Source organism: Oryzias melastigma, linkage group LG18, assembly GCF_002922805.2.
Source record: "Oryzias melastigma strain HK-1 linkage group LG18, ASM292280v2, whole genome shotgun sequence".
In the NCBI taxonomy this organism is placed as follows: domain Eukaryota; kingdom Metazoa; phylum Chordata; class Actinopteri; order Beloniformes; family Adrianichthyidae; genus Oryzias; species Oryzias melastigma.
The window spans coordinates 18,040,595-18,064,134 of NC_050529.1; the positions used below are offsets into that span (position 1 = coordinate 18,040,595).

A 23,540-nucleotide genomic window follows, 5' to 3' on the forward strand; every position below is an offset into this window, starting at 1 on the left:
AAAAAACTATCGAATGACTTGTTAAGTTGCAGAAGCTGAGCTCTTAACTGACCAGTATCAGTTATTCTCTCGGACGATTGTGCTTTGTGTTATGTGGCGTTCTTGAGGGTTGTGTTTCATTGGGGGTCATGGGAACGCCAGCACACCGAGAGGAGAACGCCGGGATGCAAATGCAGTCCTGAACCTAAACACTCATGAAAAAAAATGATGCTAACACACTACAAGCAGACTAGAAGGACTTGAAAGCAGCAAACGAGACATTCAGAATCCATGCTTATACTTTAGGAAGCCTTTAAATAAATCCATACTGAATGTGAACATAGTTTTAAAAAGTATTTGATCAATTTTATTGTGATAACACCACAAAAATGTAACTAAAAACACATAATTTGACACCTCCCTTACATAAAATATTTGCAGTAATTACAGAAAGAGGCTATCTTAAGGTTTTAAAATAATATTAGGTATTTTTTATGTGTGTGTTTCCAGAAAATATGCTTTAAGGCTTCAAAAAAATAAAAGATTTGCTTAAAAAATTAAGTAAAACTGTTACATTAACATAAAAAGAACCAAAATACTTTCAGTTTTTGATGGATTTGAATTAAAAATATAAATATTTTTGACATTTTCTTTAATCTGTATAAACTGTTTTATTTTATATTTTATTTTTTCAAGCACGTAATCTTAAATTATTGGATCTAAAACTGTTTTGTTTTCCCGGTAATCCCTGTCAGATTATTCTCTTCGCTCCGTGTTTACACTTCCAGCCCTCTAAAAGCATTAAGTGCCAAATCTGTGTCAAACTTGTAAGTCTTGGTATACCAGCTTGTCTAACAAAGCGACTTGGGTTTCATTTGGAATTCATAATGAATAATACATTTTCGTGTCAAGCGCTGCAGCAGGACCGTCCAGACGCAGCACTTTGCTCGCGTAATCCTGCTGCCCCCACCGTTTTAAATCCAGGGTTGGTTGGAATCTGGCGATCTCTGAGTAGATGAAAACGTTCGCACCGAGGCCAGCTCCCTGGAGCGGGGCCCAAACCCCGATAAAAACCCCTGTCCATCTGTCTTCATCTGCCACTAACAGCTGCAGTAAAAACAGCTCTCAATAGGACGACACAATAAGAGCTTTTTTTTGTTTTTCCTCCAGAAATGACTCTCTACTTAACAAGCTCCCTAGTATTTGAACTAAAAAGCTTTAAGCTCCGCCCCAAAAGCAGATCGTACTCATGAAAATTGTGTTTTCGGCCCCCTGGGTAATTCTATTCGGCCCTTCAGATCATTTTATTTTATTGTTATAGTTGTTATCTTGCTCTCATTTCTAACTTGTAGGACAAAATATATTTTTATGGAGAGTAAAATACTGAAAGTTATTTAAGGTTTAAGTTGATTTGTTCTGGAAAATTATCCCTGCCTTTTTTTTATCCACAATAATGTTAAAAAGTTACATTTTTAAAGTTTTAAAAATTTCGTTTTAGAGTGTTCAATATATGTTTATCTTTTCGGCCCGCGACCTAAGGTGTGTTTTGGGTTTTGGTCCCCTGTGCGATTGAGTTGGACACCCCCTTGTAGTATTTTTTCTCACTATGGTACGATTAAATAATTTAAGAATAAAAATGCATTTCTGAGTATTTCCTTATTCAAGTCATGATAGATCATGAGCAGATGAAAACCAGCAGCTTGAAAAAGCTCTCAGTTGTGATTCGCGTCTTTGTTCTCCTCGTCTGAGCTGGAATCTGGATCAAAACTGCATTGCTCACCACTTTGGTTGTACTGGTAATGTTAAATTGGGGCTGTGAGGGGCTGTAAGCCAGCAAATAAAGGGATGACGGGATATCAGCTGTGGCTTACTTCCGCTGCAATTTTTTTTTTTTTTAATTTTGTCTAAAAACAGTGTAGTCATAATTTTAAAAACAGAAACCCTTTGGAACGATTTTACAATGGATAAACTGGATAAACAGGTGACGCTTAAACACAAAATCTCTAGTGTTAAAGTATTAATTAACCAAATGACTTTTATTTTGAAATGATGATGCTGAAAAAAACTGGCTGATGTCTCCATGTGCGTGTGAGCCAGTATGACCCAGTCAGACGAGAAGAGAGTGTAAACATAAAGTGCGTCCTTAGCCTCCATCTGCCCGCTGCAGAACGAATGCACGCACATTCACACATCTACCCAGATTTGTGCAGCCGGCTAAGTTTGGCCCAAGTTAATTTTTAATCACCCCGGCTCACGGTGCATTTTAACTACTAATACAGATGAAGAGGACGGGCTGTTTCTCACTGTTTTAATGTGCATGCATCCTCTTGGTATTTACGTGGAATAAGTACCATCTGTTTCATTTGTTGGGTGTCGTTCTTCTAAAGTTCAAAATGCAAAAAAGTGCTGCTCTGTATTTATTCACAAACATCTGCTCAGTGAGTTTTTCCTTAAATTAGGTTATGTTCAATTTTAGTCTTAGTGAGTTAATAAATAAAATGTTTGGTAACAAATACAAAATAAATAACTTTCTGTATGCTCACATACAAGCAAAATGTGTGTAAATTACAAAAATAATAATACGTTTTCCTTGATATCAGCTTTATTTTTTTGACATTGTTCAGTTAAAAGTAAAATATCTTAAATAAAAAAAGGCTGATCCAAGGCTGCCAGATAGCTTGAACCTTCAGAACTTTAAGACAAGATACAAACAAAACTAAAATCTCCCACAATATAAGATGATAAGCAGATATTTTCTTTTAGAAATCTCATTTTAAATCCTTGGACACACAAGCTGAGGGGTTTTACCTCACTACCTACTAGAAAAGCAACAGTTTTTCCATGCTAAAGTTTAGTCGCACCAAAATAAACATTAAAATTCAACTAGTCATGATGCCTCACATGCACTCTGTGGTGACCCTGGTGTTGCAGGAATGCAGGACAGGACTTACTGTCATGTACTGATGTATGCGTGAGAAAGTCAACCAGTGGGTTGGTCATAAACAAAACGACTTCAACTGATGTGAAAAATAAAACAACGGCGTCCTTTTTCTTTGTGAGCTACATGATTTGTGGTAAGAACGGGACAGATGTACAGAGACGACATGCGGATCAGAGTGAGGAAATGAGTCTCAGTGCACTATAGCAGTATCAGTCCCCTCTGATGGGATATTTTCCAAACTAGTATAGATGACAAAAGAAAGAAGAAACCGGACCAGCACCTGTTTTTTTTCCTATTGCCCTGATTAAAATCTGGACGCTGTAGCCGAGACCTGCGGAGGACCCAGAGGAGTCGGTTTCTGATAATGAGCCAGTTCATTCATAAACTGTCTTCAGAGCTCTTTACTGCTTTACTCTGAAACCCAGCGTGGGTGCACAGGAGGCAGCAAATTTACCTCCATGAGGAGGCATGCGGTTGCAGTAATGGAGGCGTTTCATTAATTACAGGCAACTGAGTAACAGATCGTTTAGCACATTGTGAGAATGTTAATCCCTAATCCAAAAAATTGGTTGTGGAGTGAACATTTGAGGATGGGAGTGGTGGCGTTGCCGAGGGTGTAACCTGCTTTTGCTTTTAGGCAGAGTTCCAGCAACCACCATGACCTTAATCACGGTGAAGCTAATGGATGGATGCTTTATATTGAACTGGCAATAATCAAAGATCATTAACCGTCTTAAATCAAAGCAGGGAGATTTGTAATCTTCTTCTTCCAAGATGAGGTGTGTGGATTCGTATTATTTTTAGATAGGGTGCATTGAGATTCTAGCAATGTTGTATTCACTACATTATTTTACACACTAAAAGGTGCACTTAAAAAGCCTCTTTTTTTCAAAGAACGCATCATAAATATTAATTCTGGTTGTGCTCAAAACAATTTTAAGAGGTACATAGTACACTGTCCCAATGTTTGATTGAGAGTTATTGTGAATATGCTAATGTGGTTAACGTGTAGTAGTGACTGACTATGTTTTGGGTTTTTTTACACGTTACTAACAAGGTTGGGAGTTAGCTTAGTCACAATAATGTTTTCTTTGGTGATATCAGTCTTTTTTTAGGTGTTACAAACAATTATGTAAGCTACAGGTATAGGGAATATGCTAACTCGGCTAACATGTAGCGTTTTTTTAAAGTTACTAACAAGTTTGAGAGTTAGTAGTAGTTTAGCAGTATCAGTCTGTTTTTTTACGTGTTGCAAACAAGGTTGGGAGTTATAAGAATTATGAATCCCCTTACGCGACTGACGTTTCTAACCTAGCTAACATGGCTAACGTGTAGCATGCTATGTTATAGAGACACTTTAGTCTTGCTTAATGCATCTTGTAGTTCTAAGTTAAAAAATAAACCATTCATTGGTGGTGTGCTTCATAATCTATTGTTGATAATACAGTAAATTTAAGAAAGATTTATTATTTTTTGTTTTATTTCATTGTAATATATTTCGTAAAAGCCAAGTGAACTATTTTTCTATTGTTACTTGCTTAATAGCACTTTTAAAAAATATATTTTTCCTGAATTTATCAGGTGTTATTGTTGTTTTATACAAACCATACATCAAACTGAAACAAAACTGTGACCCACAAATTGCGTTTTAAACCAAATCAGGTGAAAAGTGAATTGTTGCCTCCTTAACAAACACACAAACAATCAAAAGTTGACATAGTAGTTTCGTAGTTAGCCATAGCTAATAATAACTCAATCAATTTAAAGACTGCAGCAAAAATCTACCACAGGTTGCCGACTATTTTTGATAGAAAAGTGTTAAAATGACATGTTAATTACATTTCCAGCAGCATAAGGTTGAGGTTTCTCAGCGTCAAAGAAGAAAAAAAAGAAAATTCAAGAAACTCTACTATATTTTTTATCTAATGTAAAATAATTCCCAGTAATCTTTTAATTATCATTATACCACTTTTAGCTAAAATCATAAACTCTTTGTCGTTTTTTAAGACACATGTTCTGCAGGTGCAGAGGTAAGTCTCATGTTGATATCCCAGCATTCCTTTGTTTACACTCTCTCCGGATAGCTTAAAGTTCCTCGCAACCGCAAGCTAACATTAGCGTTGGTGCAGAGCAACATCGGAGCCATCCAGCCGTACAGTTTTGATCCAGATGTCAGCTCAGACAAGAAAGATGAAGACGTTAATGGATCTATTTGTCCTCAAATGGGAGTGGAGCAGGGAGGCTTTGCGCCACAAATCTGAGCTTCCTTTTTTAGAATTTTTCGCAGTGTGCTGCAACACTCCGCTAACATGACAGTTTACGTGCACTACAGACACCTTCACTCTCAAGTTATAGTTTTAAAGTTTATTTTCTGCTCATCTGATCAGAAAACTAAGCTAGCTCTTCGTGAATCCTACACTTTATTTTTCTAAACTCGCTGCAGCTTCCAGAATCATTTCACATTCCACTGTTGCTTAATCTTGAGTGTTGCGACACTCTTTAGATCTAAACCAGTTCAGCCACATGTCGTCAACGTTCAGCATCTATGCTTAGATTTACCTATCTCTCATAAAGCAGAAAATAAATTAACATTTTACACGCCTACTTCCCTGTTTGCTGACAAACTTTTGCATTAACACACAACCGTCACTGAAACGTCTACTATGATCTGTCAACTTGTAACTATAATAAAAACATTAATAATTAATTAATAGGGAGATTCTCTTTTGGGAGAGGACATAAAAGACTATGATTGTTTTTTGCTTTTTTTAAATCTGTTTGGACAGTCATCAGACACGATCAAATTATGCTGTGTCATCCTGTGTGTTTATCATGTTTTTCCAGTACCTACACAAATAAAAGCGCTGCCTTGTCATGTATTTTGCATGACGCCCATGCAAAATAAAGCTACACGGGGTAACGAATCCTTGTGAACCATTTTCCGCTTGCAGAAAGAACTGCTCCGGTCAAACAGAACAGACCCGCTCACGACGGACAAACGGGAGACTTTTCCACGGCGCGTTGATAGAAGACCGCAAATCAGAACAGCGTAAAAAATATTTCTGCCTGTTGAAGATCAGATAAATACCCATGACGGGTTATGAGACATCCCAGAGTCAGGACCTCGGTTCACCTTCAAACACTGCAGAAGTGTAAGCATAATAAACAGATAAAGCAAGTGCACATAGATTTTATTGTTGGGTTTTCTGCTGGATAGTTTCGTTTTCACGTCACCTACCAAAAAAATAAAAACAAAACTTAAGAACTCTGAAAACAACAGACTGAAATACAAAGCTCTGAGCTGTCAGAGTGTCCACCAACACGTTTACGGCTGACATATAAAAACGTTTCAGAGCTTATTAGACGTAGTACCAGCTATATTTAATGGCTGACTGAATTATTCTTTTGGAGATGTTATTATGAGACTTGTTTGGCTTTAGGTTCACCTGTTATGTGCTTTAAGTTTATTAGCCGGACATCTGTTTTAAACGTACTAATAAAAGCTGTTTTATATCACTTTATAATCCCGGAAAGAACAGAGGTGGACTCTTGATGGTTCCTGGTTTCCCCTCTGCTTTATCGGTTTTGATTCTGTCAAACGTAGTCCTCTTCCAACTGTTTTTTACAAACTGGTAAGATGAAAAAAAAGAAGAAGAAGAAGAAAAACATGTTTTTATTTTCAAGGATATTTTTTGCTTTGATATCTTGTTTAGGCTACATTTTTTTCAGCTTTAATTTTAGATTTTATTTATTTTAATTTAGATGTGTAGTTTTTAAAATAAGATTCAGTTAATGATATTGTGTGGAATACAATCATTGTTGTATTTCTGCTTGCTGTAATTAGTTTTTTTTAATTATTATTATTTAAGTTTTGTAAAAAATAAAACACTACATTACAACAACAACAACAACAACAACGATAATAATAATAATAATAATAATAATTACAATGTATTATATTTTAGTGAAGTAAGAATCCCCTCATGTGTCAAAGTAACTAAAAATATATTAATAAAAAAAATATTATTATTATAAAATTGCTGTAAAAAATAATTTATATGTAAAAAAAATTAGAAAATAAATATAATATAATAATAAAATTGGGTGTAGTAAAGAATCCTCTAAATAATAATAATAATTCGAAATTTGTTGTAAAAATCTCTTCATGAATAAAAATCACAAAATATAAACAAATAATAATAGTAAAACTATTTCTTCATATGTAACAATTAAAAATATCTATATATAAAAATATAATAAAAATAAAAATAAATTGGTTTAGTAAAAAATCCCGTCAGGTGTAAAAATCACATAAAATATATAAATTAAAATAATAATTTATGTAAAATGTAGTTTAAAAAATCAATATATGTTAAAATCACAAGTATTGATAATAATAATAATAATAATAACATAATAGTAAAATTTCACCTTATGTGTAAAAATCACAAATAATAAATACATTTAGTATTTAAATTTACTGTTTTTTATTGATTTTCAGATTCCGAAAACGTCTCCTCTTTCTATAAATGGTGAAATATTAAAACAATAAGGATACAAATTCTAAAGTGGGCGAGAGCAGAGCGGGTTGGGGGGTATTTTCCCCCCCGAGGAAAAGCGCGCTCCTCCAGTCAGAGCCAGAGTCCAGAGCTGCCACAATGGATGGAGACGCACCGGAGACGGACCGGAGACGCACCGGAGACCCGCCAGAGCCCCGCCGGAGCCCCGCCGGAGCCCCGCCGGAGCCCCGCCGGCCCCGTTGATCACTTTTCCCGCATCAGTCAAAGTGCGCTGCGGCGCGCGGGGATTACCGCGCGCGCTGATGTCAGACAATGGAGACACGCCGTTACTCACCTCCTGTCTCAAGGGTGCAATGACGGCCGTGGCGCTGATTTCCTCCACGCTATGTGTCCAGCCGGCGTCTCCCCTCCTCTCCTCCTTCGTTTTTATAATGGAGGGAAGCCTCCGCGCCTCCTCCTCCCACGCGTCCTCTCCTGGCTCTCCTTCATGGGCTCGGAGGCTGACGGTCTTGTCTTTTGAGGAGGGGGCGGGGGGTTCCGTTCTGGTGTGGCGGTCAAGTGAGGAGGACTGTTATCCAGTGGAGGGTCCGCGTGCTATGAGGCGCGAGGCGCTTGCCTCCCTCTGTTGGGGCTGCGCATCTCGCCCCCCTCTCCTGCCTTCCCCCCTCTCGCTCTCTCTCTCTCTCTCTCTCTCTCCCCTCCCTTGGGTAGCCAATGCGCGCGCCTTGGCGCCCGTGACGCGCGAGTGCGTGATTTTGTCTCTCTTTTCCCTTTTTTTTTTGGTAAGGCTGTTGCTCTGAATCTGTGCACACACGTGCGCGTGCACACAAACTAGCACGAGTTAATGAATATGTGTGCACTATTCTTCTTCTTCTTCTTTTTTAAAATAATAATAATAATAACGATTGTTGTCCTCCCAAATGATCCTAATTATAGTGCGTGACATTCCTTAAAGCCAAACTAAAAAGATGAAAATTAAAGCTGAGTTTTTCCTGGAATGTGACACTCATCATTACAGCCTGTCACCTCCCATTACACCAATGAGTGCGCAGGGATTGACACCTCAAGTCTCAATGGAATCAGGAAGAGTCTCTCCTATTGCCTCATGGCTTTCAAACCCCAAAGATTATTCATAATCTGAGGAGGTAAACTGAAGTCAGTTAGCTTTTAAGGTCCATTTTTCCTTTTTTTTTAACTCTAATTATGGTAACTTCATCACAAATATGGTTACAAGACTGTTACCAGATTTTATCCCTTGATACCAAGATTTTATTGAGAAATTTATGCCTTTAAATATCATACTATTAGTTTTTGATGTTTACAAATCCTGTTCCAATGAAGAAATATGATGTACTGTAGCCTCCAGGTTAAAAAACAATATTATCTAGCCCAGGGCTGCACGGTGGCGCAGTGGTTAGCGCTCTTGCCTCACAGCGAGAAGGCCCCGGTTCGACTCCCGGCTGGGACCTTTCTGTGTGGAGTTTGCATGTTCTCCCCGTGCATGTGTGGGTTTTCACCGGGGACTCCGGCTTCCTCCCACCGTCCAAAAACATGCTTCATAGGTTAATTGGTGACTCTAAATTGCCCCTAGGTGTGAATGTGAGAGTCAATGTGTGTGTGATTGAGGCCCTGCGACAGACTGGCGACCTGTCCAGGGTGTACCCCGCCTTCGCCCATCAGTGGCCGGGATAGGCTCCGGCACCCCCGCGACCCCGAAAGGGACAAAGCGGTCAAGAAGATGGATGGATGGATGGATTATCTAGCCCTTAAGGCTCTTAAAAAAAATAAAAAATAAAAAAAACTCCTGTAGCAATTATGGAGGCCAATGATTGTAGAAACTTCATCACAATTCAGAAATATGCTAACAATGTGATTTTCATGTTTTAAAATGACATAACTGCAACGGTTTTGGAGAAGGCGGGTTGGGCACCACACCCTGGCGCTAACGCTTGCTAATAATTAGCTTAAAAAGCAAGTAAAGGTGTAATTTAAAGAAACCATAAATTTTAAGTTTATTAAAAATAAGAATTCATCCAACATAATATTAACAACATTTTTAAAAACAACTTTTTTATTATATTTTTTAATAATTTGAGCCCGCTCCCAGCATGCCATGTTCCCTGAATCATCATAAATCCTCCTATGTGTTTTGCCCGAGGCCATCATCTGCACGAGAGGCAACTGTCACCAGCAGGTGCTTGTTCAATGTGTCAGGTATTACTGAAGAAAATAATCCCACGGTTTCTCCTGTAAATACATTCAGTGTGCCCACCTGCAAAGACAGAACAAAAGAGTTTCATCGTTAGTACACTAAACCAGAACTTCAAACATGTTTAATGTATTTTTATCTGACTAAAAGTTATCACGGAAAGATGCTTAAAAAAAAAAAAAAAAAAAGACACATTCATTTTTTCAGTCTGTTTTTTGTGTGTCTGTCATGAGAATGTCATATGACAAATGCAAATTAAAGTTTTGTCATATTTAACAAACTTTTCTAATATTTACATTTTTTATTCCAATATTTTCAACAACAGTAGTCGTGTTTCCATTAACTCTGAAATTTCGAAAAACGGAATTTCGATATTAAATTCTCCTAATGGAAACACCACAATTTCGAAAAAACTCGCCTTTTTCGAAATAAAGTTTTTGCGCTTAGAGGAGGTGGTATTTGGGCCGTATCGAAACAGTAGTTTTTCGAAAAACTGTAATGGAAACACTTTTTTCGAAACAAACGAGTCACGTGACCATTAACCGGATATGGCGTTTCGGACAGGAAGCAGGAAAAGCTGGTCAAATGCGCTTTTTCACAGCAACTGGCTGCCTTGGGCACCGCACAGCATCGCACAGCTCATCAAAAGTTGAGCGTGTCATGCGAAAATGCTGAATCCACAGCTCTTCGGTGAATTCTTCAAACTGTTTGACTCTACGTCGCTCCCACGTTTAAGGAGCCTGCCGCTCCAAGGCTCGGATCAGACGTAGACGTGTTCTCTGATGGGAAGGATGAGAGCTAGCTCCGTGGCAGAAATGTGAATGAATCTACTGCACATGAAAATAGTGTTTATATCCGTCGTCATGTTTTTTTAATGACTTATCGCGGGAATTACTTCGAGTTTTTCGCATAATCATGGTTTAATGGAAACGCTGTTTTTTCGAAACATTGTTTTATCGAAATTCTAGAAATTTCGAAAAAGTTTTGCGCAAAAGTGTAATGGAAACGCAGCTACTATATACTGTGTTATGTAAAAGCTCACTGATTCAATTGCTAAATAAATTAAAAATCTAATTACTACAAATAGACACTGCTCACAAAATTAAAGGATCACTTTAAAGAAACACATTAGAAACATCAGATCTCAATATGAAGTTGGATATCTATACAAATAACGACAGGACAGTGTCTTAGGAACAAAAGGATGCCAAGTCTTTTAATAGAAATAAAAGTTTTCAGCCTACAGAGGCTCAATTGTGTAGACACCATAAAATCAGAGTGAAATGAAGATGTGGCAGGCTAGTCCATTTTTACTAAAACTTAATTTCTGCAACTCAAAATGCTTTTCAGTATCTTGTGTGGCCCCCACCAGCTTGTATGCATGCTTGACAACGTGGCGGCATGCTCCTAATGAGACGATGGATGGTGTCTTATGACATTTCCTCCCAGATCTGTGTGAGGGCATCCCTGAGCTGTTGTACCGTCTGAGGAGCAACCTGACGGCGCCTAATGGACCCAAACATAATGTCCCATAGATGTTCTATTGGGTTTAAGTCAGGGGATGGTGAAGGCCATTCAATTGTTTCAATTCCTTCATCCTCCGGGTACTGCCTGCATACTCTTGACACGTGAGGCCGGGCATTGTCGTGCTTTAGGAGGGAACCAGGACCTACTGCACCAGCGTAGGGTCTGACAATGGGTTCAAGGATTTCATCTGGATACCTTATGGCAGTCAGAGCACCATTTCCTAGGCAGTAGAGGTCTGTGCGTCCCTCCATGGATATGCCTCCCCAGACCATCACTGACCCACCACCAAACCTGTCATGTTGAACCACGTTGCAGGCAGCATAACGTTCTCCTTGTCTTCTCCAGACTCTTTCACGTCTATCACAGGTGCTCAGGGTGAACCTGCTCTCGTCTGTGAAAAGTACAGGGCGCCAGTGGCGGACTTGCCAATTCTGGTGTTCTTGAGCAAATGCCAGTGGAGCTCCACGGTGCTGGGCAGTGAGCACAGGGCCCACTACAGGACGTGGGGCCCTCAGGCCACCTTCATGAAGGTTGTTCCTGATTGTTTGGGTAGAGACATTCACACCAGTGGCCCTCTGGAAGTCATTCTGTAGGGTACGAGCAGTGCTCAGCCTGTTCCGCTTTGCCCAAAGGAGCAGGTATAGGTCCTGCTGAGGGGTTGAGGACCTTCTACGGCCCTGTCCAGGTCTCTCAGAATAACCACCGATCTCCTGAAATCTCCTCCATGTTCTGGAGATTGGGAGACACATTAAACCTTCTTGCTGCACCACGTGTGGATGTGCCATCCTGGAGAAGTTGGACAACCTGTGCAACTTCTGTACGGTTTAGGAATCTCCTCATACTGCCAGTAGAGATAATTATCAAGACATAATCAGCACGAGTGGAAAACCAGCCAAAAAAGATCAAGAGGGAGAAACTTGAAATGACCTCTACATGTAACATCAGTCCTGTTTGGAGGGTTTTCTAATTGTTGCCACTGAAGTGCACCTGTTGTTAATTCATGAACACCAATACAGCTGAAATTGATTAACGAGGCCCTCAGCTGCTTAACCAACCAGAAAATTATCAGACAGGTTTAATTCAATTCACGCCAGGCCCAATAAATAGAGTGTTCCTTCAATTTTGTGAGCAGTGTACATTAATTTATTTACCGGTCAATCTAAGTCTAAATTTAAACATGATTTTAAATCAATTTTTTTTTTATCTGAATGTCTCAATGTTATAGAAACATTGGAAAATTTGGCCACGCCCCAAAGAGTTTAACTCCACCCACATGCTCCAGTCTTCACTGTCTGCTGCTTATTTCATCTTGAGAAAACAAAGTGGAAAAAAATAACTGTATTTCATTCACTATAATCCCAGTGAATTGTACCACTAAAAGCAGTTTATCGCAAACACCTGTAACTATTTTTAAAAGAGGCGAGAGTGGCGGCCATGTTTTCTTTACGACTCGTCTCAAGTTACTGTGGTGTGGGCGTGTCCAACTCGTTTAATAGGCGTGGTCACATTCTAAAAGTTTTAAACACTTAGTTTGAACTTTTAGATTTAACAGTTAAAATTAGTATTTAGATTTAAAATTAACATTTGAATCTATTTTTGCCATTTACATTTTTCATTTTTCATATTTAGCTTGAGATTGACATGAATAGAAACATTTAGTTGTGAACAATATATATTTTGGCCAATTTTCGTTGTTGTTTTTTTAAATATGCATCATATTTAACCAATAAAGAACTTTAATTATTATTATTTTTTTTTAAACATAATATCACATCTTTTTTATCCTTTTAACCAAATGTTGTGTGTCACATGAATGTTGGTTTAGCTCAGTATGCTTCATCTCTGCTTTGAGCACGTTTTTGTCTCAGAAATGTCAAAATGTTTTTTGGTCTTCTTAGCAAAATATCTTCTATCTAATCTTCTATTTCTTATTCAAGGAAAACATTTTCAATGATTTTAAAGAATTTCAAGAATATATATAGCAAATGTCACTTCAAAGTACAATATACAGTGTTTTACTACAGACCCAAGCAATTATTCATTTTAATTATTGACAAATTTGATCCTCCGACTGTATTTATTATCTCTTATGATTATTTTTTAAAAACTACTTCACCAAAACAAGTTAACTCCTTGACATTCCCCTCATTCCTCTAAGTCCAAAGTGTGTTTTTATTCATTTAAATCCTGGTGATTCCTATAAACCAGTCTGGTCCTGATTTAAATCCTAACATTAATGTCGTCTTCTCCAGTTGTGCTTTGTTTCTATTTGCTGCCTCAACTGGTTTTGTGAGAACCTTTGCGATCTTTTAAGAGAAACATCAAAACATTCCCTCATTTCCAACACCTACTCCTATCCCCCCCACTCAGAGGTCTGCTGGAGCCGGCCCCATCCATCATTATTCCAGAGGCACGGTACACCTTGACAATCTGAACACTGTTTGGAGTCACCAAACAAGCCAAGCGTGCATGTTTGTGGGAGGCAGCCAGAGGAAACCCACGCAACACATTCTGCCTTCATCTAAACCGGGACCTTTGAGCCACCAATGCTAACTATCACTCTCTCATGTATGTGCATAAAAGTACTAAAAAGTGTTTTAAATCAAAGTCGACATGTTTGTCTGTTTCCAGTTTGGATAGTTTTTCCACAAACTATCTTAGACTTACAGTGTGATTTGTGAAACTGAAACTTACTTTATGTTTTTTTGAAGTAATTCGGTGTGTTTGAAATGCAAATGCAGGCTGAAGGAGAACAGGGTCAACAGACAAGCTGTGGGAGGCGGAGAGAGCGGAGATCCACCGAGAGGATCGACAGAAGAGCGTCTAAAGTGAGAGGCAAAGCAAACAGCTGCTCAAGAGAGGATAGAAAGCAGACAGAGCTCGGATTAATTAAGAATGAACTCCATCCTTCCAGCTAATAACTTTGATGCAAACAGAGGAAATCAGGACAAGAATTTACTGGTCATAATAATCTTTTAGGCCTTTCATAAACCGTACACTGTAAAAAGTAAAACTTTGGATCGTTTAACAAAAGCTCTGCAATTTGTTACATTTAAAAACATTAGTTTTAATAAATTAAATTAACTCAATTTTAATTTTATGAAAACTAATCATTTTAAATGCAACAACTTTAGCTAATTGATACAATATTTTACTTTTTTTAGTGAATGAAATTATTTGTATCATATTTGATACATAACTCCTTTGTATGATCCAAACTTTCCTTAAAAACACTGTATATAATTTGGTTAATGTGTTCTTCCTTGTAGTTCATCATCATTCCACTAGGGGCAGTAGAAAGACTTTTCCTGCTCATTTCAAAATGGCTGCTTCCATGAACCCTCAAAAATACTTTTGGCGGGAAAAATTTGCCTAATTTTCAAAACTCAGTAGTGAGAATAACTAATTTATTGTTATTAATTTTCTAATATGACTATTTACTGGATTGAAAGACAGCTAAATGTACAGCTAAAAATGTTTGCACCAAATTTGAGACAGTGAGTAAATTTTTACTGAACTTAAGCTAACATTGTTATGGGTAAAATGAACTAAATCACCCAATAATTGATACATATATCATGAAAATATATATATTTTGGGGGGATTTCATCAAATGGTTAAAAAAAACATCTGAGTGCCAAAATATTTTTTATTTTTCGGTCAGTTTTTTAATGGCTTAGCAGGGTTATGCATGGAAATTAAAGTGAAAAGAAATCAAAACTTTTTAAAACAGGAATGGTGCACCGATTTCAGATAAAATGTGGGCTAAGTTTTGTCAAATCTAATAAATGGATGGAATTTTTAAGAAAACAAATTCAAGATGGTAACTTATACGGTTGGTAATCCTCGAGTGCTTTATATATAGTAGATGGCAACCAAAAAGATAAAACATAAATTGACAAAGAAAAGATAATTACATTGATGTAAATCCATATCATGACTTCCTCCAACATGTCACATGATGAAAATGTTCTTTAAATATGTCCTCCATTATGAGAAAAATACCACAAAACATGTTAAAAAAAACATTTTTTATCTGAAAAAACCCCACTCATTTTCAAATATTATACTCTTCAGTCTAAATATTGTCTGCTGCAAAATATTACATGAAAAACAAGGAAGTAAGACCACAGACTGAATCCTCCTGTGGATCCAGTAAAAATGTTTTAATCATTATGTAATGACTCAGACATGATGACTCATGCACCCGCTTCAATGTTCCTGGATAAATATTAAACAAGAGAATTATAAAGTGAAAAAAGTAAGACCAGACTTTAAAAAAACCCAGAGAACATGTGAGAAGATTTAAAAAAAAACTGCACTTGCGTAAGGTTGTTTGGATTCATGACTGCATCAAAGCAGCCAACACAAGACCTTTCTGAATGTGGTTAAAAAGTCACACAGTTCAAAACTTCACAGATCTTTAACAAACTTTTTTTTTTCTTTTGGCATTTTTCTTTTGGCAATTTCGCTCTATGCTTGAGGTAATTTGTGGTCAAGTGCGTGTGTGTGTGCACGTGTTGGACTGTCATCCGGTTTAGGGTGTTCCTGCCCTCGCCCTGAAGTGGCTGGGACGGACTCCAGCAAACCTCGTGACTCTGCACTCAAGGGAACAGCGGATGGGTGGATGGATGGTGAAGAAACAACACGTCAGGCCCTCAGAGTCAAGCTGGTTTGATCATTCAAAGAGTTTTAAGGCTTTGGAAGTTAGATCCTGTTGGTAAATCTAAAAACAATAAAATAAAAATTAAAAAAAGCTTTGTGTAGCAAATGCTACAGATTATGGATAATAAACTTCTTAAAGTTACTTGTACCTCAAAGGTTTGATTAGTTTTGGGAAATATTGTTGATGACTGATGTGAAAATGTGGAACTGTTTAAAAATGTGGAAGAGGTGGATGCTAACCAGGAAGTGCTGCAGATCCTTAAAAGGCCTCTAGGGGCAGATTTCAGCTGATATTTTCTCCAAGAAAACTTGGCTGCAGACAACAAGATGGCGCCCAGAAATCATTGACTGGAACTGGAAGGTTTTTTTGTTTTTTTGTAAAAAGATCTGGCAACCCTATCAGTTACGCTTTGAACTTTTAACAAAAATTAATTGCATTAAAGGTTCAAAAGTTACGTTAGTCGATGGAATGTAAACACTGGAGCTAAAGCTCCCAGGAACACTTTTATGAATCTGAAGCCCTTTGTTAATATTCATTTTGAAAGGCATTAAAAGGATACAGTTTTTGTTTAATTTAAGGCTCATCTTGCACTCTAAACTATTTATTCACATTAAAATTGTTAATAAAATGTGCTACAACTCTGAAAACCTGTGGAATTTCCACTTCTGTCTAATGACTGACTTTGGGATTCCTGAAAGAGGCACATTGTACGGTGGCCCTGAAGTACAAACTACTAGCCTAAGCTAAAATCACAATTTCACATTTTTTTTTTTTTTTTTTTTTTATCAAATATGAAATTGTACAGTTATTCGAGTTAATGAAGCCATTATAAAAACTTTTTGCCTTTTTGCAATATTAGATATTTAGCAACTTTAGCATCTAAAATTAAATTTTGTATCCGTGTGAGTTTTTCTATATAATTTTGTTCAATAATATTTAGCATTTTTCAGTTAGCTATTTTGATATTAAGCAATAAATTAAAAGTTTGGCTTTATTATTGCACCTAAAATTATTTTTGCTATGTGCTTTGTTTTGCTAACGCTAACAAAATGCCTACGTGTGTGCAAACAAAACAACACACTGTGAAATAAGCCTTTCTGAATTCCTTGACCCCTCATTAGACTATATATAGTGTACTTTATGGTGTTTCACTGCACAGTTACTATACACAGCTAGTGGGAGAACATTACCATATAATATCCAAAAACAGCTCTTAGAAAATGAAGGAGGAACAAACTGAGAGGATGCAGGAACTTCAAGGTCAGATTGCTGTTTCTGTTTTTCTGTGTGTGACACTAAACTCTGGAACAAGTTAAGTAATGAGCTCAAACAATGTTCAAGCATTTATAAATTCAAAAAAATGTATAAAGGAACTCTAATTTCACAATATGAAGCTAAGACGAGTTAAAGATCAACTGGTGTTTGAAGAATTCCAAATGTCTGAACTTGAATGTGATGAAATAATTAAAGCTTTTTCAAATGCAATCAATGAGTTTTATGTTATGTAATATGCAGTAATTATTACTGGAAAGTTTACTATCACTATGGTATTAATTTTCTTTACTTGGTCCAAAATATATAGCAATGATTTTAGGTTTATTGTAATTATGTGTTCTAATGATTATTACATATTGTGTGAATCATTAATGTTTACTGAAAACATATAAGAATTATTTCAGAGAATGATCAATTAGAACTCTATTGTTACTTTAAAACTTGATCTCAGTGTGTAATGATTATTTTTCTGCATCAATATGACATTGTACTTTGATGATAATCAATGAGTATTACATATGAGTACATAATGAGTTTGAAATAATTGTGTGTTTTATCCTGTATCTTTCAATCTATGCTTGAAATAAACCAATCAATCAATCAATAGTGGCCATAAATTTCCCAGAAGTCTCTGCCGTATGTCAGTATGCATCAACGGTCACTAGATTGGCTAATATAGACCACAATGCATTGCGTTTCAACAATATTTTGTGGAAAAAATGTATTTCAATTATTATTATTATTTTTTTATGAACCATTCAAGTTTTCATCAAGAGAACACAAATGATTCATAAATTGTCTTTGTAAAATGTTTACATTTGTTTAGTTTTTATTTAGGAAAATTGGTGGGCATGTTGTAGTTAGGGAGTAGGGATGGGATTCGAACACAGCCTAAGAAAAATAAACACACAAGACTTATAAACAATGAACCAAAGAACCCCCTCAAAAAGTAAATGATTTATTTATGAAACCATGAGAGAAAAAGGAAAAAAAAATGCTGACATTTTAGGCATCTTTTGCACACTGAAAAATACTCGTTGGAGTGTTTGAAGAAAATATATATATCATGTTCTGCTGATGTCATTTTTAACAAAAGGTTCTGCTTTCACCATTTTAAAGCCCTATTTACTTTGCTATCCTGAAAGGGAAATTGATATCTAGATTTTAATAATCATACTAATCCTGTTGTGCTTCAGTCTACAGCAGCTGTGGAGGTGACAGGGATGTTTGACAGGATAAACATATAAATTTCAAGCTAACAGAGATGTGGTTAGTGATTCACAGGCCCTGAAGGCAATCCCAAGAACAAGGTCTTCCCTCATGCATTATTTGCAACCTTTGTGTAACAAAAGTGTTTGGTATTACTGAGGCTGAAAATGATCACAAACACAGGGATCGACTTGTTTTCTGTTTGTTAATCTGTCATAGTGCACTAATTGTTTTTCAAAACTGATATAATGATGTGAAATCAGTTTGCTTAACTTTGAGACTACAACAATCACCCATATAAAGCATTGCTGTTTACAGGAATTGTTATACATTCAAAAGAAAAATAAAAAAAAAGATTTACAGGAAAAAAAATAATTATATACTTTTTACAAACATGGTATTTAAGTGGGAAAAAATTATTTAAAATAGAGCTGTCAGGGGATTAAAATTTTAATCGTGATTAATCGCATTGTCCAGAGTTAACTCGCGATTAATCACAAATTCATATGTGGGGCGGTTCCTACTAGCAGCTCGGTGTTTGGAGACCCGCCCGTGATCTAGTGTGAGCAGCCGGTGAGTTGAGGGCGGGACGTCCGCGCGCGGTATGGAAAGGCACGTATGAGAAAAATCCGCGGGTAAAAAATTGTCGGCGTCAAGCACATGTCAGATTAACGCGTTTTTAACGCGACAAATCTGGCAGCCCTAATTTTAAATTAAAAAAAAAAATCACATTTTCTTAACTATTTCTCTTATTTAACCATATATTTTTTACTTTAAATATTCCCCTTTTAGACTTTCTAAATGGATTAGATCATTGTCTATAGCTGTTAAACAACTAACAGGAGAAAATTCCGGGAGCCAGTAGAAAGACAAAGAAGTTTAGAAAGTAGTAGAAAGTCCAAAGAATTTTTGAGCTATGAGTTGCCACACAGTGTTGTGAAACCCCAACGCCATGAAAAAAAAAACACGAAAAGTTCTCAAGGAATTCCTTAAATTGGAACCAGAGCCAAAAACCACAGACACATACCACACCAACACTGAAAGAACTCAGACACTTCCTTACACACAGACGCTAGCATCTGTGAACTGTCTGCTGTGACCTAAAGTGAACTACACAAGGGCGTGAAGTCCACCTGGGAGGAGCTACAACCTGTATGGAAACCAATTCAAAAACAAATGGCCAAACATTAGGAGACGTGTGACTCAGGTCAAATTCGTCTCAACTCTCCACCTACCACTGAATTTTACAATTCAGAAAGTCTCTTGGAGAAAAGGTAAAACGTGTGTTTAATAACAATAAATAAACACATTTATGGAATAAATAAATCAGATATAGAGTGAAGCAAAAAGTACTCTGACCCTCAAAGACCTGTTAGTCCGCCTTTAAATAGTCCACTTGAATTAGCCACCTTTCCACCCCATACAATCAATAAGACTCCAACTGCTGACATGGCCAAGACCAAAGAGCTGTCGAAAGACACCCAACATTTTTTTGCACTTGACATTTGCCTGAGACGTCACTATGAGACAAACATGAGAACTGTCTGAATAAATAAGTATTCATGTTGTCAACAAATGACTAAGCCTGTTTATTTCTCTTTTAAATAAACCATGAGGAACATGCATGTGTGAAAAAGCAGAAGAGTGGTGTTATGCCAAATCGTGTTCAGGTGTTACCAGCAAACACCTGATATTATTGTTGTTGTTGGCTTCAGTTTGAGTTTCTGGATCTGCCGGGTGCCAACTAGGTGTATGATTGACACCTGATAGGAAACATAACTTCACTGTCTGGTTTATCTCAAAAAGTTTGTCAAGAAATTGTTGTTTTACAGTTATTGTTGAATTATTTCACACTTTGAAATGCAATTTAATGTTGTAATTTAATTATTATGGCCAATAAAGGACAAAAACCTAAAACTGTGTGTCTCTGAAAGCTAAATAGTCACATTAAACCAACCAAAGAGACCATTTTCAGCATAACTGGGATTTCTGAAAGCTGTGCACTTACTTCATTCCTGCTGCTGCCTTTTATGGCGTCTGCGCTGTGTCATGTGGGTGATCAGCCTGTGGCACTGCGTAGGTGGGATGGAAGCCAGGTTTCCTGAGACACGGAGTTTTGAGTTTGTATTACCTGTAAGTCACGAGCTTTGTTTAAATTAAGCAAAACACAGTTTAAGTGTCATCTGATTGTGATGATTAATCGTTAAACTCCAGTGTTTACATTATTTTGACTACAGTAACTCTTCATACATTTGAGCAATTAATTTCACTCGAGTGGATTCTGAAGTGGAGAAAAGCGTCATCATATTGATCCAGTGTGAAAAGCTGTTTTATCACTGACCAAAACCGAAATCTATTTCCGCAATATTGGTGTGTATGTGGACTTTATTTATTTAAATTAAAAAAATGTTGTTTCCCTTGACAAATTTTAGTTCATTGTAAAATTAACTCTGCACATGATAAGATCAACCAACTACAGTATTAAATATAACAAGTCAAGGCAAAAAAATACATTTTCTTTTTGCGCAACAGGAGACCAGGATACGTAAATTGCAACCACTTGGTGTTTTAAATCTGGGAATTAAATGAATAAATTGCCAAACTTCACCCATCTGTCTATATCTTTGTAACTTAAATGTTTGAACTGTCTCAAACAAGGAAGTACTTGAATTGTATATACAATAAAAAGAAAAAATGTGGATGTCGTTTGGTGTTTTTGTTTTATTGCTTCCTCCGTTATGTCCTCAATTGGTTTCAACTAATATTTGTGCCAAAGAAATATGAACCAAAGTCACAGTTTGGAAATCAAAAGTTCCTAATGTTGTTGTTCATCTGTTGGCATATTCCTTCAGGGGTTGGAACAGTGAATCCGCATTCATTGATCTACATGTTTGGATTGGCAGATAGTTTTAAAGCAGATGCCAATCCTGACACAACCCTGTATTTTATCCGGGCTGGGGACCGGAAGACCCAGACTCGAGCCCCCCTGTGGATACATAGTCAGGCAGTAGCGTGAAGGGTCTTGCTAAAGGATTCACACCATGAATCACGCCCCTTCTGGGAAACAAACCCTGGATTCCTGTGCGCCAGTCATGCATGCAGTCAACTGCAATCAAAATGTACCATTAAAAAAAAAAAATCTTTCTAAGTTGCATTTAGAAAAAATCCCATCAGTTCTTTCAAAATCTATTTCTTTGGTTACAATTTTTTGCATTTGTATTTTCTTTGATGGTCCTGTTTATCTTTGACCTGTTTACCATTAAGCCCTTAGAGCGCCAGTGTTTATATTCTTTGATTTACTGTAATTTTTTAATTGTTAGCACAATCAACGTAATTCTAGAAGATTCTGAAGCCGCTTTTCTCCTTCACTCATTCCGTAGTGAGATGTGCTGTCACAACTACAACACACTATTGTCTTACAGCCATCATGTCCTGAACAGGTTTAGCATGACATGTTTGTCATTCATTACTTCTTTAAAGTTCTCCTACTATCATTCCATCACAGTTTTGAAAGGTGTCATCACATTTACATCCTTGTCCTACTTTGAGTTCAACCTGTCATACAAGTCTTCATCTGCCCTATTCCACCTCCACCTTCAGCTTGAGCTGCATCCTCTCTGTTCTCCTGTCTTCTCTCTTCGTTCCTTTCAGTGTCCCATTTTTTTCTTCACAAGCCTTAAACCAGTCCTTCAGTCCACCACCCCTGATGGGATTCAACATTATAACTTCAACTTCCAGCTTCAGACTGTCTGACACTCTCTACACCTCAAACTTCTCCTTCAGGCGGACTTTTTGACAGTTGAAGAGTAAGTATATAAAGCTCCGTATGAACTCACAGCTCTCACAGAAGATTCCATTTTTTTCATTTTTTATTTTTGCGCAGTATCTAAACATTGTTCAAAAGTGCTTCTACTTCCAATTAAATAACAGTAACTAAACACAATTTTTTATCATTTGACCTTTTTAAGGGACAAAGTCAAAATGGGAGAAGCCACTTGTGTCTCTGAAGCCACATATTGACATATTGCAGACTTAAATAGCCCTTAGATGTGTTTTATTTTCTCATTTACACTAATTTTGTAAATGAAAAAATATATATTTATAATATAATATAACAAACATACATATATATATATATATATATATCAGGTTCGCCTCTCGTACCGCGTCCAGTACCACATCTGGTCCGGTGTCGGTTAGGATACCGGTACCTTATCCCTTGTGGTACTGGACCATTTGTGGTTCGCGGCCCAGACGTTGGGGTCACGTGATTTAATGGGAGCTGCCAGTACGTCAAAAAATGACGACTTGGGGACACCTGAAATGTCAAAAAGTGACGCGGAGGGGTCCTTAACCAAACACCAAAGTGACGAGCCAGGAGTGACAATGTGTTGGATTGTGTGTGTGCCTTAAAGGAAGGTAGAAAATCACAAGATTAGTATACGCCCTTTACCATTTACTTAGTATTAGATACTTCAAATACACCAAAGAAAGTCAACTGCAGCCAACAAAAACAATGAAGGTTGTAGACCTCTGCGTTTTCTGGCTTTTAGCATTTTTTAACCACTACTTTGGATTCTTAGCAGGAATTACATTTTTTGATTGCCTTGATGTTTTTTTTTAAGCGAAGCTTAGAACACTGTCTGGATGGTGACGGACAGATTGAGTAACGGTCTCGGGGGCGCAGTGATTTAATGAGGTTTTGTGGTTGAAACCCACTCTGCAGTGGCAGCATATTGCTTCCTCCACATGGGTTATTATTCTTGAGAGGAACGCCACACTTTGTTGAGGCCTCGCTGTCTCTTCTCGTCATCGATCGTCCGCGTGATGAGCTGTACCATTTGCACACAGACTGTTAAGCACCCTGCTGGCGTTACAGTATAATTCATTGTTTTCAGTTTGTTTGTGGGTCAGCAATAATGCACAACACCTCTCTGCTGAATTGGCAATGTTTGTTTAAAAGGTCTGCTTTCAGATTGATTAGATTCTCACAGGCAGATTCATGATTGATTTAATTTTTAGGAACTTTTTAAAATGAATGCAGGATTCTCCGCACAATATAGCCAAATTAAAAGCATCAATTAAAAAATTACACACACACACCCCCACGCACACACACACACGTATGTATATATATATATATTTATATACATATATATAAATATATATATGCATACACATACATATATATATATATATATATATATATATATA

At 37.1% G+C, this 23,540-nt stretch overlaps 1 protein-coding gene and 1 long non-coding RNA gene across 3 annotated transcripts in view; both read right to left on the reverse strand.

The window, feature by feature from the left end:
• The window catches only part of gal3st3 (galactose-3-O-sulfotransferase 3), a 41,197-nt gene extending 32,982 nt beyond the window's left edge, over positions 1-8,215 (reverse strand). The window contains exon 1 of the mRNA XM_024288620.2: positions 7,775-8,215. The gene's annotated coding sequence lies outside the window, so the exon portion shown is untranslated. The remainder of the gene's footprint in view (positions 1-7,774) is intronic.
• A 916-nt stretch (positions 8,216-9,131) lies between these two features.
• LOC112156428 overlaps positions 9,132-23,540 on the reverse strand; it is a 35,084-nt gene continuing 20,675 nt past the window's right edge. Inside the window, exons 5-6 of one of the 2 annotated variants that reach the window (XR_002920964.2) lie at positions 20,335-20,457; positions 9,132-9,712 (exon numbers count right to left, since the gene is read on the reverse strand). This is a non-coding gene — a long non-coding RNA (uncharacterized LOC112156428). The remainder of the gene's footprint in view (positions 9,713-20,334; positions 20,458-23,540) is intronic. The other variant, XR_002920965.2, reaches the window with a different exon arrangement.